Here is a 12,068-nt window from a genome sequence, read left to right on the forward strand (position 1 = left end):
TATAAAAATCAAAACTCTTACCAGAAAGGGGTTTTGTCCCTGAGACTAACCACTGCCTCTGACACGGATCTGCCCCAAAGCTGGGACAAGGGATACATCTCTGTATTGGTCTGTTTTCATATTGCTATAAGATACAACCTGAAAGTGGGTAATCTATAAAGAAAAGAATTGACTCACAGTTCCACATGGCTGGGAAGGCCTCAGGAAACTTATAATCATGGTGGAAGGCGAAGGAGAAGCAAGGCACATGTTATATGGCAGCAGAAGAGAGTGTGCTAGAGGGAGGCGGGGAAGTGCCACACTTTAAAACCATCAGCTCTCATGAGAACTCACTCACTATCATGAGAACAGCAGGGGAGAAATCTGCCTCCCCCACCCAAAATGTTCGAATCATCTCCCACCAGGCCCCTCCTCCAACATGTGGGGATTACAATTCGAGATGAGATTTGGGTGGGGACACAGAGCCAAACCATATCAATCCCACACTGGTAACTGCAATTTTTTTTTCTTTTCTTTTTTTTTTTGAGACAGAGTCTCACTCTGTCACCCAGGCTGGAGGGAAGTGGTGTAATCTGGACTCACTGCAAGCTCTGCCTCCCGGGTTCATGCCATTCTCCTGCCTCTGCCTTCTGAGTAGCTGGGACTACAGGCGCCCGCCACTACACTCGGCTAATTTTTTGTATTTTTAGTAGAGACAGGGTTTCACCACGTTAGCCAGAATGGTCTCGATCTCTTGACCTTGTGATCTGCCCACCTCGGCCTCCCAAAGTGCTGGGAATACAGGCGTGAGCCACCACACCCGGCCCTAGGTAACTGCAATCTTTTCCTTCATTCCTTGGAAGTCTGCAGAATATGTAAGGCAAAAGGGAAGAGTGACTTAATTTGTTACAAAGTAAAGCCTGTCATAAGGTGGAACATGAGAGCTGATTTGAAACATACATGCACTCTGTATTTATTCTAAGAGTCCAAAGGAGCAGATAAAAATAAATCAAGGTCTAGGTCTAGGTGGTACGGAACCACCGGATCCAAACACAGCCTGCACTATTATTGGTGTGCTTATTATAGTCCATGAATGCAAATCAGCCTTGGCCAAGTAGAGCTAAAGCCAGAGAGCACAGGACTTACATTGCAATTTATCAAAGAATTTTGAAAAAATCAAAAGACAGTTGACACAGATGGCCCTTACATCTTGCTATATGGATAAACTAAAAAAAAAAAAAAAAAAAAAAAAAAAAAGATATGTATGCACACAGAAGGTATCCTGAAGACATTAAGAATACAAACATCCCATTAACCAAGTTGGGATGAAGCTTTCTTTCTTGGAAGATTATGTGTACTCTTCATTTTGTTATCATTATATGTGTGTGTGTGTGTGTGTGTGTGTGTATTGTTGTTGCTGTTTTGTGAGAAACAATTTTATAAGACTCTACATTAACTACAATGAGGACGTTTTGTGTTCTGCTTTTGTAATATAGCCTTTACCTTGAAGATTACTTATAGTTGTATTTGTGGAAAATGTCTTGCTTATTCTAGGTCATAGAACGTTGAATTCAGACTTTGGCTTAGAATGTAGAAAACTGCAAGAGAATATGTCACTTCCACACTAACAACAAAAGCCAGATCACATACACATATAGTTTGGTGCTCCTCTCAGTAGTCATGCTCCAAAAAGGGTGACTACAGAGTACACTGAGGGTGGCCAGGTCTTGGGAACAGGAGCTCTCAGCCTTGACAAAGACTCCCTGCCCCAGGACGGCACAGCAGCAGCAAGGCTACTGACCCCAAAAGCACTGCCTGTGGAGGCTGAGAGCACCACAACTAACTTAGAAGTAAGCAGTGTGGACATGCAGTTGATAACTGAGGAGTTTCCCCCAGGCTTTGGTGGTGCTCATGACCCTGGGACCTCAGCACAAGCATGAATGTGTGTGACAAGGTGAGGGGTTCCCCACTAATGACTGTGATCAAACTTCCAGCTATTCCAGTAGGATGGGGACTGTCAGATTCAAGTTGAATTTTTAACACTGTGACATTATTACATTCAAGACATGTGGAATAGGATTCACACCCATACCCTTGTTCTAAATGGTACATCACTCACGTAATAATTTGCATTCTGTGGTAGAAAGCTTCTAAAATGTCTCCCAGTTCGCACTCTTATATAATGCTCTCTTGAGTGTAGTTTGAAACTAGTGAGTGAGTCACTTCTAACAGAGTACAGCAAAAGTAACGGAATGTCACTTCTGAGATCAGGTTAGGAGACTGGAACTTCTGTCTTTCTCACCCTCCCTCCAGCCCTCTCACTCGCCTGCTCTGCTGAAGTCAGCTATCTTGCTGTAAACTGCACTAGGGAGAGGCACTTATAGTAAGGAAATCAGGGCAGCCCTTGGTCAACAGCTCATAAGAAACTGAGACCTTTAGTCCAACAACCCAAAGGAACTGAACCTTGCCAACAACCCCAAGTGAGCTTGGAAGCAGATACTTTCCCAGTTAAGCCCTGAGATGGCTGCATCCTAGCCGACACCTTGATTGTATCCTGTGAGAGATCCAGAACCAGAGCACCCAGCTAAGCCATGCCCAGCCTCCTAATGCACAGAAAGGGTGAGATAATACATGTAGTTTTCTGCCACTTGGCTTTGGGGTAATTTATTATGCAGCGATGGGTAACTAAAACAAATTTCAGGAAGGCAGAAAATGAACAGAAGGTGTTACTATACATCAATCTAAACATGCTGTCTATATCTAAAGTCTAGCCAGTTGTTCTTGAGCAGGTGGGGGACATCAGAATAACTCAGGGCTAAGGAGAGTGTTAGAAGGGAGAAATATATAGAAAAGGTAAACAGGGTCACACAAAAGAAGGAAGGTAGAGTCCATTTCAGGGAGTCCAGTGCCTGAGCCTTTTGTTCAGTCACTGGCAGACAGGGTTGGCAGGACCACTATCCCAAAATTTTGTCTCCAAATCTTTTTTCTATAAAAAGACTTTTGCTTGCCACATGTTTTACGTGGTCCCTGAGGATCCTTTGGTTCCCTAGTCCTATCTACCATTTGAATTTGCTTCCCAAATTGCGTTAAAGACAAATAACAGTGCAGATGTTCACCACTGGAAGGTCATCAGAATCTCATCCCCAGTCCTTAATCCTAGACAGGTTTAACAGTTGGATTTGGGGAAAATGGTTCCAATTGGATGCTGAAGTCCACAGAACATTCCACAGTTTAATTCATTTGTTCTGCCCTGGCAGAGTTTATGACAGTTCACAGCAGTCCCAACAAAGTCAAGTGAAATGACCCATTGCATGTGTGAAGTGTCTTCCCAACTCCTTCCACTTTAGACCCATCAGCTAGCTCATTTTTAGTCATGTCACTTATTTCTCGAAATTCTTCAAGCAATTCCCAGAAAGGCTTGGCATGATTTAAGATTCCAACAATCCCTGGAAAAGGTAAGCATCAGTAAGGGAAAAAAAGGATATATGATCTGATAGGTTTTTTTTAGACTATGTTGACCTTTACAGAACAAGGGCCTTTGGTCAAAGAAAAATAGAAAAGAAACTAGATTCTTCTCAGCTGGCAGAGAAAGAATTTACACAGTCTTGGGAAGCTCACTGGAACATGTTAGGAAGGCCTAAAATGGAGATGCCAAAGACATAAACTGCCAAACTCTAGATGTGATGTAAACACTGTTTATGATGTAAAAGAATACTGTATCTCATCAGTATTCTGTAAGACTTTTTGATGCTGCTGCTTTCTTGACTTTACACAAGTGTCAAAAGAAGCTTTTCATAGAACTAGATCATAAACTGTTACCTGACACTACAATTGTAGGACATCAATTGTAAAATGCATCCTGCTTTCAGAGGTGTTAAAATGTGAGAAAATGTGCCTCCTAGAATAGATGAGAGTAGTTTTGGGCCTTGACAGTAGAAGTGATTTCCTACTTGAGGAGTCTAGTTCCTGGCAAAAAAAAAAAAAAAAAAAAAAGCAAAAAACCTGTGTGATTTTGCAGGCCTGATCATAGTCAATTACAAACACTTTATCTGACAGGCCTCACGGGTGAAAGTTGCTCTCTCCACATCAGATTTCGTGGCACTGCCAGTGCACTGCAGTCTCTGGAAGTCGTTACAGTCCCCTGGCCCACCATGACCTTACATGTAACTGCATTCCTGGCTAAGCTGCCTCCATTTAGAGGTATCCTTATCGGGAAAACTCAAAGACCATTTGCTCCCCCCTGACTCACTGCTTAGTACTTTTGCACTCCTAACCCTTCCCTCTGCCTCCTGCTAGGCCTTGGACCTATCAAACTGCCCAAGCCTTTTGTTTGGAGCTCTCAGACAGTGACACGACTCCTCTCTCTGTGCTGGTCTACTTGACTTTCAACTAGTGGGCCATTCCATGGGGACTGCGAGAGGAATGGAATGCAGCAGGTGCTTTCTCTGGTTTAGACTCGTTTATACTATTGCCATAACTGATGAAAAGCTGGACTGTCACTTTCATTTTGATTGTCCTTTAATCCAGTATTCCAACAACACCTGGCAGTTCAGCACTCTCTCTCCAGTTGAGCCACGCTCCTGACACTACTCAAGACAAAAGAATGCAGTAAAGCAATCTGAGCACAAAGCATGGAACAGTCAGAGGTTCTTATGTTTATTAACCAGGATTTCTATGGTGTTCTTGTTTTCTGTGTACTCAAGCAAATGTTGAGCAACTGCCACTTATCAATCACTGAGTTGGATGTGCTAGATGTGATGAAACTCAATACTCAAATGGGAAACAATTCACAGCATTGTAGATACATAGTATTTGGATGACAAAATATTTGGTTCTTACCATGAGTGAGAAAGAAATTCAGGGAAGGGAGGGATCAATGTGAACTATAGTAATCAAGGAAAGCTTTGTGAAAGAAGGTCGACTTGAGTAAAGCATTGAACTAGTAAAATTTGGGTAGTACAAAAGACATCTGGCCTTTAGGGTAGAAGAATCCCATTCTCAAAGAATAGAGTGATTTTTTCACACTTAGGATATTTTGCAAGTTATATTTTCAAAATTAGATGTGCATGCCCCTATAACAATAAAATTGTTTCCTCTGCAGAGTGACATGGAATATGGAATGGGGCATAATTATTTTCAAAATTTCAACCTTAATTGTTTTGACTACATTCATGTTTAGCTTATAATGCCCAAATGCAAACCAATGGATTACAGAAATGACAGCTTAAAATTTTCCTCCACGATTGGTTAGCTAACCATTATGTGGCAATTAACATGCAATTTGACCAGAATTGCCAGCCATTGGGCTAGAAAGAGGCATTCTCCAAAAAAAGGTATAGCCATTCTGATCTAAGTATCTGTACTTTGCATGCTTATCAGGAATAAGTTTTTGAAATAAAGGTTTAGTTTTGGAAGTCTGGCTTCCCTCCAGCTATTCAATTAAATTATCTTATTTATTAAGCACCACTTTCAATTCTATTTTAGACATTTTAAAACTATGTAAATATTTTCAATTCACAAACATTTTTTGAGCACTTTCTCAATGCCAGGTAGAAGTCCCTGCCTTCCGAGAGCTTACAGTCTAAACTCAATCTAGACTCTAGAGTTGTAGTGTCAATGTGGTAGCCACTAGCCCCATGTGGCTATTAAGCACTTGAAACATGGTTAGTGCAATAAGAAATTGAATTTTAATTTTATTTAATGTTTCTTAATCTAAATTTAAATTTAAAAACTGAGACTTGATTCAGCTGTTGGAAAACTTTCAAGTATGTTTGGACAACTTGGGTGTGTGAATCTACTCTATAACTACACATTTCATACACTCTAAATACAGATCAAATATTTCCAATGATAACTTAGCATTCAAATTGAGATGTAAGTGTAGGCAAAATATGTACTAGATTTCAAAGATTTAGTACATAAATGTAAAATACCTCAATAATCATTACATTGACTACATGTTGAAATGACAGTATTTGGGATATATCGACTACATATATGGCTCACATTATATTTTTACAGGACAGCCCTAGAGTAACAATTTGCCCAAGAAAAGCTTAGACAACACAAGGCCACTTTATTACAAGACATAAGAATTGGAGAAGCTCTACTGCACCTCAACTCATGATCATTTTCTTTCTGTTCCCCTTTTAACTTCTTCTTCCTCGCCTTCCTCTAACAATGATGTGTACTGAACTCTTACGAGCTAGAAAGATTGCTGACCCAAGGTTTAAATGGTTTACAGTAATTTCTCATAGGTAGAGGATTTTAACACAAAAGAACAGTATAATGACTTGGCAACTCAAATATAGGAGTATATTAGTAGCCCAGTGGAAAAAAAGGTGTGAAAGAAACAGCTTTGCTTTTCCCCATGGACTGTCTTAGAAGTCATTTTCTAATAAGTCACTAAAACTACTTAATCACTTTTTTAAAGTTTTAAAATCCTAAGTTCTGGATTATTTATGAAAGATGAAATATATTATTCCAAATTGTATTTATTTTATAAATATCAGATACTAGATTTTAAAAATCATCATGAATGGAGAAGAGCTTTCAGCCAAGCATTCTCTACCATCACAGAATGGATTTCAGTTATCACTATCTTTATTTCCATGGTCACTCTCCTTCATGCTGCAGAAAGCGGAGAATGGGAAGGTGTCTTATTTAAGAACTCCTAGCAGTTTACACAGATTCCTTGAAATGTGAAGATCAAGAAGTCTCAATTTACTCAATTTACTACAGAAATCCATTGACCATCCTGGACAACAACCCATTTCATCAGTTTTGGCAAAAACTGCTAGCTGATTCCCAGCTTTCTGAGCACACAGATAAGGCTACATTTCCCAGTCTCTCTTACAGTTACATGTGACTAAGTTTTTAACAGTGGAATCTGAGATGTATATGCTTATTTCTTTGCCTGACCCATAAAAATGTTCTACAAGTCCATCTTGTCTCTCTCCTCCCCAACTCTTTCCCTTTCTCTGGCTTGACGAAGAGAAGCATAAAGATCTTGGAAGCCATACCAGACTGCAGAGCCACAGGAAGGAAGGAACCTGGATTCTTAAGTAACTACTGGGAACGACACCTATCTACTGGGAATACCCTTTTTGGACAGTCAGGTGAGCAAGAAACATACTTCTATTTTGTTAAGCCACTGAAGTTTTGGGGTTGTAACAGCAGCAAGTGTCACCCTGAAGATATAATAAGCAACCCAAAGGACTGTAACTTAGCCTAAGGATAAACTATTTTCACAACTGTTGGTATCACCACTGAACAGCAAGACAGTACCCCATCCTTTGATCCCAACGATATAGGAGTTAAAAAAATTATTTAGGCAGACAGTGAGGGTAAGGAAGTCCTTGATCAGGTTTCCCTTTTAATAAAAAGCAGCCCCCAAATCATTTCTTTTCTAACAAAAAGCAGCCTGTAAAATTGAGCTGCAGACATGGAGAAGCAAGCTGGAAGTTTGCATGGGTGAAAGCTGGCAGCTGTGACAATAGGAAAAGGCTACCCAGAGGCTAGGCATGTTCAACATGGCGGCTCCATCTTCCCTTTTCTTTGTCAGTCATATGTACAGTAAGGAGCAGACAACATGGCACCAGCCAGGTAGAAAATCTGTTTGCATAATAAAAGATTAGAGTGGGGTGGCCAGCTCCTTTGATTACTATATAAACATCACACCTGGTTCAACCAATCTTTGGGCCCTATGTAAATCAGACACTGCCTCCTCAAGCCAGACTATAAAATCCTGTGTACTTCACCATGGGACCAGAAGACCCACTCTGGCATCCCTCTCTCTCTGTAAAAGAGAGAGCTATTCTCTTTTCTCTTTTGCTTATTAAACTTTCCGCTCCTAAATCCACTCCTTGTGTGGCTGCATCTTTGATTTTCTTGGCATGAGACAACGAATCTCAGGCATTACCCCAGACAAACAACACCGCTTCACCACCTTTTCTCCTCCCCTTTTATGTGACTGGACAGACATGTAAACAAGTGAAGAAAGAAGGAAACTGCCAGTGAGCATATGAAAAGGTGCCCAACATCACTAATCATCAGGGAAATATAAATTAAAACCACAGTAAATGGATAGAATTAAAAACAGCAGTAACACCTAGTGATGGTGAGGATGTGGAGCAAACAGAACACTCTTATAATGCTGGTGGCTATAGTAAATGGTACAACCATTCTGGAAAACTCTTCAGCTGTTTCTAATAAAAAGTTATACCCTACGTTCCAGCAATTCCACTCCTAAGTATATGCCCAGAAAAATGAGTCCTTGTGTTGACCAAAAGACTTGTAGTAAAATATTTGTAGGAGCTTTGTTCAAAATCTGGAAACAATCCAAATGCCTGTCAATAGGAGACTACAAAAATAATTTGTAGTTATTCAAATGACACAATAAAAAGAAACTATTACACAAAACAACATGGCTGAATCTCACGGCTATTATATTGAACAAAAGAAGCCACATATAAAAGACAGATACTCTATGATTCCATGTAAATGACATTCAAGAACAGGCAAACCCAATTCATGGTAATAAAAATCAAAATAGTGCTCTGGGCCAGGAAGTTGACTGTAAAGGGGCAAGAGGAAACTGTCCAGGGTGATAGAAATGTTTCACATCTTGATTTAAGTGATGGTTACAAGGAGCATACATAGGTAAACATTCAAGCTGTACACTTAAGATTTGGGCATTTTATTGTAGGCAAATTTTATTTCAAATTTTAAAAATTAACTTTCCTAAGATCACACAATTAGTAATGGGATTCAAACCTTGGTTAATCTGAGTCATTTCACCAGAGTAGATTTCATTTTCCTAGTGAATTACATACACAGATGAGAAAACTACAGGTTTGTTACTATTTAAATAAGTGATAGCATTATTCTCAGTACATATTTATAGTATCCACACTATGATAAACTGAACTTATTTTGGCACGTATACCTTCTAAATTCTACTCCAAATGATAGTGTTTTCTTTGTGGCATCATAGCAACAGTAATTATGTTTATAAAATTGAAATAATTATTGGAACCAAGCTTTCCACCTACCCAGATGACTGCTAGCCCAATCAAATACCTCAGCTGAAGAACAAACATGTTAAGATAAAATTGCCAGAACTTGTAACTGCAACATTTAACTGGCATGAACACATTGGGAAGTATTCTTAGCTGATTGGCATAAGTGGATTATCATGAATAAATCTCCAGTGATGGAACACTTGATGAAACAATTGCTAGAGGAGGTATATAATAAGATGCCAAGATGGTCAATTAACAAGTATCACTCTTGCTGTATGATATCCCAAGGGCAAATTATATCATAATAGAGATTCAACCACTAGAGTTGGCAAAGTGATCACTGACTTCTCAAGAATCAACTCTCTAAAATCGACAAAGCAGTTAATGTAATACCAGAATAAGACCTGAGCATTAAAATCCAAGTGCACCAGCATGCAGCTATGATACCGAGCCTCTTAATACGATACCGATACAGGGCTGCCTCTTAAAAATACTTTATGTAACTGTATGGACTGTGTGACTTCATCAGATGGAGATGTGGGGGAAAAAATCTAGTTACTGTCTTCCTTTTACACATAAGCAAATCAAAGCCTAAAGCAGGTCATTGATACGCTAGGTACCACACAAGTCGGCAAATACAGCCAATGTTAAAGCTACTCCAACTAATTAAATAGTTGGAGTAACCTTACCTTGTTATATAGAAGAAGCTTCTCCTGCTACCCATAATTTTAAAAAATATTTTAAAGTGCTTTGATTTCTGTTGAGAATTCTTCAATCTCCCACATGGTAAGCCTCATCCCAAAACTAAAATTAAAACCAAGTTAAAATATCCAAGATGGTGGGATAGTAAGTTCCTATGTTCAGAAGGAGAGGGAAAAGATTTTTGTTTCTGAAAAAAGAATCCCACAGAAATATGAGACTCTACATCCAGAAAACTCTGATGGAGACAAAAGAAATCTTTCAACTCCTACAGAAAAAATATATTCCAGATGACCTACCTTGATGATTTGATAAACATCCCCCAAATTAGAGCAAAACAATTAACGGATCACTTAGGTAAAGATCTAAGAACTGGGACAAATCTCATTGGCTCACTTCAATGTCCAGCGTCAGTGTCTCCACACGCCAATCCCTGTTCCCCTGTCCCCTTCTGACATGGAATCCCTCACGGTACCATCTGTCTCTAGAGCAGGGGTCAATGTGCAGTTCTCAGCTCCTTTGAGTGGGTCTGTTAATGGATTTCAAGGAGGTCAAAGGTTAAAGCCCCTGCAATTTTATGTAAAACTTGGTTCTATAATTTATGTGATCCAAAGAGATCAGAACTGCTATTCTAAAGTGAAAGCCCGAGGAAAACCCGCGGGGCCAGCGCAGCTGCACCGCGCCCCACCGTGCCACTCACCTGGGTGTGGCCAGCCCGGACTCCCAGGGCAGGAACCGCTCCGTGACTCTAGCTCAGTCCCCCATCCTACCCGGGCAACCTCTCGCTCCGCCCCTGGGAAGCTTCCCGCCGCTGGCTGGGAGAGAGTCAGGATCCCCAGGTCAGGGCCGCCCGTGGGAGCCAGCCTCCGCGAGCTCGGGACGCGCGGGCGGAAGCAGCTTCGACGCGGCTCTTCGCACACAGCCAGCCACCAGCCCACCCGCCCTGCGGCGTTCTCCCGGCCAGGGCCCCAGGACATAGGCGACTGCCTTCTGGATTGTTTCATGCTGGAGGTACTAGGTTCGCGCTTCGGTGTGGAACGGGGAATCTAAATCCAACAGTGAGCATAAGCACATACTGGCAAGTCGAAGTTTTTAGAAAATGCTTTAGAAAACGAAATACCACACTATTTTCAATACACTAAAAAAACTGATGAAGGCCACACCAAACAAAATGAAAAAATGACTGCTCCCAAGTTAGGGCACTAATGAGAGAGAACTACATAAACCAGCACAAGTGTGAAGCTATGGGGAAGGTGCGAGGAGAAAACTGAGCACTGCTGCTGTCCTATATAATAAAAATGTTATCAAGGCCAGGCACTGTGGCATGTACCTGTGATCCAGCACTTCTGGAGGCCAGGAGTTCGAGATCAGCCTGGCCAACACAGCAAGACCCTGTCTCTATTAAATAAATAGGGGAAAATGTTCTCAGTGCAAACAATGAAATTAGAAAAGACATATCTACTCCACCCCCAAGATCCCAGGGACTGGTGGAGTAAGTAGGTTATCCATCCTGTGTGAAATCAGGTACCCCTTGACATTCCTTCCCCACTACATCAACATTATTCCCAAACTCTCACATATGTAGCTGGTGTTTACGATTCCACATTTTGAGCTTCCTTTTAGCTAAGTCCACAGTCTTTCACTCCTATTAAAATTCAAGGAAAAGTTAAGCCTTATCAGTGACATCTCAACCTCTGCCTTCTCTTGAGAGCAGACCTTGAAATAATTAGAAAAAGGGCACTAGATTCTAAGGGCTGAGGGGAAAAGTACAAAAATGGAAGAACTTGCAGAATCTGATGAAGGCTGATCTTGAGTTGCATTAAATATACCAAAAGGACCCTTACAGTGGTTAAACTTACATGATTTTTTGACTTTATGATGGTGTAAAAGCGATATGCATTCAGCAGAAATCGTACTGTGAATTTTGCTCTTTTCCCAGGCTAGCGGTATGTGGTAGATGGAGACGGTGATGCTGGGCGGCAGCAGCCAGACACAGCTTTTAGCCAGCCACAAGACCGCGAGGGTAAACCACCCAAACTCTACTGCGTTCTGTGTGGATGCCCAAGTACTTATTCTTGAGCCTCACCAGAAGAGAAATTTGATTGCCCTGTCACCATGGCATCCCTGTCATCCAGCAATTTTAGATGTTTCAAACATTCTTCAGCCCAGTGTGCTTTCAGTTGTGTACGTTAATGGTGAGTGCCCACGTACAACCAGTTTTTCACTTTCAGTACAGTATTCAATAAATGAGATATTCAACACATCTATGAAATAGGCTTTGTATAGATGAATTTGCCCAACTTTAGGCTAAGTGTTGTCAGCACGTTTAAGGCAGGCTAAGCTATGATGTTCAGCAGGTTTAGGTGT

Source organism: Chlorocebus sabaeus, chromosome 4, assembly GCF_047675955.1.
Source record: "Chlorocebus sabaeus isolate Y175 chromosome 4, mChlSab1.0.hap1, whole genome shotgun sequence".
In the NCBI taxonomy this organism is placed as follows: domain Eukaryota; kingdom Metazoa; phylum Chordata; class Mammalia; order Primates; family Cercopithecidae; genus Chlorocebus; species Chlorocebus sabaeus.